The sequence below is a fragment of the Ammospiza nelsoni genome, chromosome 17 (genome assembly GCF_027579445.1).
Source record: "Ammospiza nelsoni isolate bAmmNel1 chromosome 17, bAmmNel1.pri, whole genome shotgun sequence".
NCBI lineage: Eukaryota > Metazoa > Chordata > Aves > Passeriformes > Passerellidae > Ammospiza > Ammospiza nelsoni.
In genome coordinates, this window is record NC_080649.1 from 16,384,535 (window position 1) to 16,391,760 (window position 7,226).

At 50.5% G+C, this 7,226-nt stretch overlaps 1 long non-coding RNA gene across 1 annotated transcript; it reads right to left on the reverse strand.

Moving 5' to 3' along the window:
- Positions 1-317: 317 nt before the first annotated feature.
- LOC132080793 (uncharacterized) lies at positions 318-1,773 on the reverse strand. The gene is made up of 3 exons (XR_009419614.1): positions 1,718-1,773; positions 1,031-1,176; positions 318-399 (listed from the first exon to the last, which is right to left on the reverse strand). It is a non-coding gene; the product is annotated as an uncharacterized LOC132080793 (long non-coding RNA).
- Between the last annotated feature and the right edge of the window lie 5,453 nt (positions 1,774-7,226).

Consider the following 7,226-nt stretch of genomic DNA (forward strand, 5'->3'; position numbering starts at 1 on the left):
AAATATTAAATCAAGCCTTCTGAACATGAGGTCAAGATTCTCGTCTCTCTCTTCACCCTGAAGACCCTTGCAAGCCCTGTAACAGGTGACCAACTGGCAGTCATAGCAACTCTCCTAAATAAATTCACTCTAACTGTTATGCCCTCCCTCGACCTCAGGAGCCTTAAGAAAGGAGACTCCAGCCTGTACAGCTCTCAGAAACCAGTTGATTTCTCCTGTGACCACACACAGAGCCTCTGTGTTGCTGTTCCCCTGACCTGATCTCTCCTGCTGATTCAGCTCACACAGAGCCTGTATCATACCTTCTGGAGCATTCTGTGGTTTTCCTCTGAGGTGGAGGATTTTTGCCTCTTCTACATCAAAACCATTCAGATTCACTGCCCAGGCTTTCTGTTGCTCCTACAGAGACAAATCACCCTCAGTGCAATGCATTGAAAACAATTCCCATACTGCAATTTAAACAGACACCTAAGTCCCCTTCTCTTAGAATCTGAAGATGTTTGCCTGTGCTGCAAGGGTCAGTCACACAGAGGCAGGTCAAAGCAGTTTTTCCTCAGACTTTCATACATCGTCCTGCTCACATTTTCACACAATGGCAAATTCAGTGTCATTGCCAGTGGGAAAAGCCACAGCCACAAAGCGACCAAATGCTTCACAAACAGATTTCAGAAGACAGTGTAAAAAATTCCAGAAGTGTTCCCTGTGGAGACATTGTCCTAGAGTAGCTACCACCAGCAGTTTCACTTTGCATAGGCTCACAGCTTTGTGTTTGTGTTGCCTGCTACATTTTAAAGCCTCATTAGTCAAAAGCTAAATTTTGCTACCAGAAGCAGCATAGGCTTAGAGTGCATGGCAGTATCTACAGCTTCACTCTCATCCTAGGCTCCTGAAGCCCAGAGCTGCAAGTAGTGATGGCTGGGACTTGTCAGTCCCGTGTGCCCACTTGATAGAACCTATTGTTCACTGCTCTGTAAAGGGGCAGGAAGGAGTAGCGGTTGTTGAAGCAATTGTAACTTAGCAACATGCTCACCTTCTTGGTAGGGGAATCCTCAGCAGGGTCATTCTCTTTGGTTAGGAGGAAATTTGCCATCTCCATCTGCATAGTGCTGCAGTTGGGAATGTAGCGATCCCCCCCGGCCTTTGTGGGGTAGCTTTGAATTTTGGATCCAGATTTACCTGCATTCACATATGAAAATATTGTCTTACACCTATTTAACAGCCTGTATTAGAGCTTTCACGGGAGCAAACCCAACACTCTTCCACCCATCACACCCACCAGACAAGTAGGACTCTGAGGTCTCATGCCACCCAGTCACAACTAACATATATTTTCCTCCCTGCCACCAAGTTCGTTAGGGACTGTGTGCACTTGGGTTTAGTGCAACAATTCCAGAGTCCAGAGATAAGGGGAAGATACAGAAACGCTTACAGGATGTAAAGCTGTCAGCTGACAGTCCTGCCCACACTCGTCCTAGCATTCAGCTGTGCCAGCAAGGCTCAGCTGGGCGAACAGCAGCTGGCCAGCCCCAGTGCTCAGAGCTCTGCCCCTCATGCTGGCAAGGAGGTGGGTGGCTGTCAGGAGCACAGCCCACCTCCTCCTGCCTGAGCAGCAGCCGGTAGGGCAGCGTGGCAGGGAGCCCAGAGCCCCATGGCTACGGACAAGCAGCCTGGGCGAGGCTCCCGCACTCAACCTCTGCCGCCGGTGGCCGGCGCTCACCGGCTGTCGTGGACGGCGTCTTGCTGGAGCTGTGGGAGCGACTGGCCGGCTTCATGGGCGACACGCCGACGGGGCTGGGCCCAGGGCTGCTCTCCATGGCCTTGCGCTGCCATCGCGCAGGCGGCGCGTTCGGGATCAGCGTGTCCAGCTTCAGCAGCCCGTGCAGGTCCGCCTCCAACAGGAACTGCGCCGTGGTCCTGCGGGCGGACGACGTTGGCCGTGCCCACCGGCCGGGCTGAGCCTGCTCCGACAGCCCCGCCGGCCTCCCCACCACCGGACCGTGCAAGCGCTCCGGCCGCTCCTCCCCGCCAACGCACACCCCCACTCTCCCCAGCCGCTCCTCGGGACACTCCGTCAGCCGATACGCCCTCCCTCTGCTCCTCGGGGCTCCTTGATCAGCTGGCACCTCTTCCAGCCGCTCTTTGGGGCTCCCTCCGATAAGCGACATTCTCCCTTCCCCTGCCTTTCAAGATCAATCTCGTCCCTGCTCTTTCTCTTCCCCACTGTGCTTTGCCTCTGTCCTGTGCCCCTGGGGCTGCTCTTGGCCAGGCAGCCTCAGTGGGAGCCAGCACTGGCTGCAGCCCCAGAGGGCCCCCCAGGGCAAGGCACGGCAATTAGGAGGCCAATGAATGCTCTGGGCAGCAGCAGAACCCTCAGCAGAGTTCTTTAAACAATCATGGACTGGCCACACCTACACTGCAGCCTCATTGGCAATGTTTTCTAAGTACAGTAGACTTTCAAAAGAAGCTGTTTGAGGGAAAGGTGAACTAAACACTCACTGTCTTCTCTTCAAGTAAGTCCAAATTCGGATGGAAAATAAGATGAAGATAAGCTCCAAAACAAGCAGGCCTGCTGGGAACCCCAGCCAGCAGCCTGTTCCCTGACAGAAACCCCTTCCAAGGCCCTTCTGGGCATCAGGAACATGTGCTGTGGTTCCAGCTGCACCTGTGGGAGCAATGGGGAGCGTCAGCCCGTGCTGTGCTGCACTGCTGAGCTGGCAGCACGGTGGATGCGGGCAGGACGTTCTCCGTTTCCCCCAGAGCTGGGGCCTGCAGGCACCTTGCCGCCCCTTGGCACAGGCTGTGCCACCCAACCAAGCCCAGCAGGCCGGGAGGAGAGCCCGGGGGCAGCAGGAAGCTGAGAGAAGGCCCTGCTCTAGAAGTGAGGGAGTTCCACCAGAAGCAAACAAAGGTGGTAACTTGAAGAGATTCCCACTGTGCTCAAAGTTTGTCTGAGAAGACTAAGACGTGAGCTTGTCAAAAATCCCAGGAAATATCTGGGAAAAGGTTTTATGTATGTTGGTTGTGACTACGTACAAAGCTTCTGTGGGAAAAGAGCCTCTGCAGCAGGGTGGCTGGTTGAAGGGGTCTTACTTCTTTCTAGAATAAGGATTACCACTCAAATGCAATTTTATTTTTTATTGTATGAGGGCAAAATATTTTCCAGAACTCTAAAAGTAGTTTCAAAAATACGGATGTGTTGTGGAAACAGGAACGAAACATTTGGGGATTTCTCTCTACAAGAGATATTTCTAAATATTTCTAAAAATGAAAAGTGAAGACAAAATGAGGTCACTTTTCCTCGATTCTAAAACTACTTAGAAAAATCTTTAACTACTATAGGAATTGGGAAGAAATATTTGGGGATGTGTCTCTACAGAAAAAGGATTTTGAAATATTTCTACAAATTTCTAATATTTAAAAGTGAGAAATGAAGCAAATGGGGTTTCTTTTTCTCGGGGGCCCCATGCTGCTGCCTGCCCCCTGGGCTCCCCCAGCCCTCGGGACCCTGCCGCTGGTCACTGCAGCCCCTGCCTGGCTCCTGCCTGCCCACACCGTGGGCATCCACGGCTGCTCCTGGCCATGGAGCTCAGCCAGTGCTGCTGCCGGCCTGGCTTTGCTGCTGCTGCCACCCAAACACTGGGGTGACGGCACCTTCCCTTTAGTGCAACAAAAGAAAGGGCCATCACCTGGCCTGGCAGAGAGCAGGGTTAACTTCAGTGTTGTTTAGATGGCAGGGCCAGGGGGCTCAGGGGAGGAAGGGACATGTTGGCCTCAGGAGGGGCTGGATGGTGCTACGCTGCTCCTGGGGTCTATAGAAGTAGTCGGGACGGGACAGAGGAGGATCAAAAAAGAAATGAAAGTAGCTTGGGGATATACATGAGGAGAGGAGGTGGCAGTGGGATCGCCAGGAGAATAGGAGATTTCCTTGTCGATGGCTGTTCTGCAGTCTTCTTCTCAGAACTCTTGACAGGGCTGCGCAGGCCCTTCTAACTGCTGGAGGAGCTGCTCCTGCTGTTTGGGTGTGAGGTGCAGCCACTGTCTTACAACTCTTGTCCAGAGGTGGAGCTGTGGAAAGAGGAGGTGGCTGAGGCCCCAGCTGCCAGTGGCACACAGGGAGCCTCCTGCACAGCAGGGCCCAGAGCTGGCAAGGCTCCCCAGCACGGCTGGAGCTGCTGGCACAGCTTGGCCCAGCTGCACAGCTGTCCCTCAAGGCCCCGGCCAGCAGGGCACGGCTCTGGGCAGGCTCCCTGGCCAGGAGCGGGCCCCAGAGCGCCTCTGCCTTTCAAGGGCAATCTCGTCCCTGCTCTTGCTCCTCCCCACCGTGCTTTGCCTCCGCCCTGTGCCCCTGGGGGTGCTCTGGGCCAGGCAGCCTCAGTGGGAGCCAGCACTGGCTGCAGCCCCAGCGGGCCCCCCAGGACAAGGCCCAGCAATTAGGAGGCCAATGAAAGCTCACGGTGGGTGAGGTACCACTTGTGCTGAAAACCCTTCTGAATAAATAAGCGTGGGTAGCCTCTGTCGCTCTTGGAAAAGAGCACCGCATACACACACGCTGGATAATCCCCTCATTTTAAACTCTTTCTGCCTCTCAGTGGCAGGATTTTTTGTTGTTCTTGCTTTTACAGGAGAACCCTGAGGGACATGAGAATCATCTGAAAACATGATAACCTTGCTAATACTTTTCTGCATTTTACCACAATTTCATGGACAATCCCCTGGTGAGCAGCTGTGACCCGAAGCCATCGTTCCGCACACCAGTGTCCTTGGAACCTATCCCAAGGGCCATTACCCGAGCCTGGCAACCCTAGTGCAGCATGACTCCAAGGTTTACTGCCCGAATGAGTGGAGGTCGGACCAGAATGAGTTGATCTGAGCCCTGACAGGAACGGTTGGTGAGTCAATTGTGGTAACATGCAGAAAGGTGGAAGGAACCCTCCATGAAAGAGCCACCTCCATCATAATTGGTGGAAATTTTATGGAAGCAGGTGGAAGGAATCATCTGGACATCCCCTCAGCAAAATTATGTCCCACGAAGAAATGGAGGTGTTCCAAAATAGAAAGTCCCCTTACTCTGTGTTGTCACCAGGAACATGTTGGTAGTTATGTTTCCAATACCAAAACCACCAATGTTGCAATTACAAGGGATTGTAATGATGAATCACTTGATTGCTGGTACAGTTTTACTTTGGTCAAACCCACTTATGTGACATGCCGCTGGGATGATGACACAGCTAGTCCATTAGGACTAAGAGGCTTGGTTTACACATTCAAGATAAACACTGTACCAAAACCCACACCGAGTGCTGTAATTACACTCTCTCAGACCCAAAGTGTGAACCTTTTTTCTAACATCACACCCCAATTGGCAGAGGCAACAGGGAACCCCTTTGAGTGGCCCTGGTCTCAAGCCTTCCTACAATCCACCGGATCTATGGGAAATGTCACGGGTCTGAACTTACTAACAGTAGTCACACATGAAGATAAGTTGTACACTAGACAAGAATGGGAGAAATACAAAACCTGGCAGTTTCAAGGAGTAGTAGGTGAACTAATTATTGTTAGGTGTTGAATGGTTAATGGGTCTGACTACAGCAAAGCAATGTCTATCAGTGCTTCTACAGATTGGGAAAACAAACAGAAGCAAATCTGTACGCATCCAAGTGTACGGGATTGCTGGCACAGCTTCACATTAACCCATACTACAGAGGTAATTTGTCTCTGGTCCAAGGATACTCAAGGCCTTTCTTTCAAATTTGTGATAAATGCTGAAACCACTGTTACCACTGTCACCACTTCACCCGCACCACCGGTCATACTTATCCCAAGAATTTTCAAGGTCGGACCTTATGTAATCAGGAAAACTGGCCAACAACAAATATTGTTCAATCCGGCACGGTCTCTCAAACAGGTCAAATTGCTAATGCAGAACAATGTTTCAGATATTCAGCCAGCCTGCTCTCCATTTCTGCAAACTTCTTTTGAAGGCTGGATCACTTGGCTTTGGAAACGAAGCTCCTTTAAGAGAACACCAAGGGATGTGACCGGTGTTGTGGGTACAGGATTGGAAATTCTGAATAGCATTGATTCTGAAGTACTAATGAACAAATTGGCTGCTACAACTAGAGACCTGACCATATTACAGCAACCGCTGAGGTCATCTCTGTTAGCCTTAGGGACACACCAGTGGCTGCTGTCAAACATTTTGCCAAATTGGGAAAGAGTGAATGTGAACGATCACAAATTGCTAATTGATGCACTTAGTGCTACACAGAACAATGTTTCCTTAGCCCTCAGCTGTATGCAGGCACAATTGTGGATGCAATCAGTCTCTGCTGCAATTATAAGAGAGGGCGAGGAAGGCACCTTCCCCACAGAAATTCGGAAAATAATCTGGGACAGTGCCACTGAATTTGAAAGAGAATTCCAATCCTGGTGGAACCTGGTGAACTTTACCTATGATCCCATTTCAAACACAGCCACTTCTTTTGTTTTAACCATACGCAATGCTTCTGTACATTTGGTCTTCCCTGTTATTGCATTAGGATTAAACCATGACGGAGCTGTTCTCTATCCTACTGAATATAGGGGATGGGCCCATCAGGTCAATGACAAATGGCAAACTGTTAATCTGGAAACTTGTATTGTCTGAAAACAGCAAGGGTTCATCTGTGAAAGCAATGCAATTGTAGCTCAGGATATCTGTTTAGCCACAGAGCAAAACATCTGTCATTTTGAGATTCGTCCACATGAGGCTACTGAGACAGTTCTTATACACATAGGCAATGGCTGTGCATGCTTTAGAACTATATGTGATTCTGTTTTTGTAGAAGATGTTGTGGTAGATACAAAAAATCACTCAAACTTCTGTGCTTGTAACTTTACTAAGATAGTAGGATGTGATTTCTCCTACGAAGCTCCAGTTACCTCTCACTACCTATTGCAATCAAACTACGCACTGATTCACAAGCTGATGCCCACTCCTATCAGAATGAACCTCACCCTCGTGAGACAACTGCCGCTGCATCAGGACCTGGTTGACATCCTCGAGAAAATCAAGGAGAGCGGACAGAAGACCCTGGTGACTGTTCATCACACTGTGAGACAAATACACCGGGTTATGGAGGGGGTAAAGCAGGATGCTGAGCATAGGTGGTGGGATACTCTCTTTGGGTGGTCACCTACTGCCACAGGTATCACGAACAGTGTGTGCCGTCCAATTGTTGTTCTTT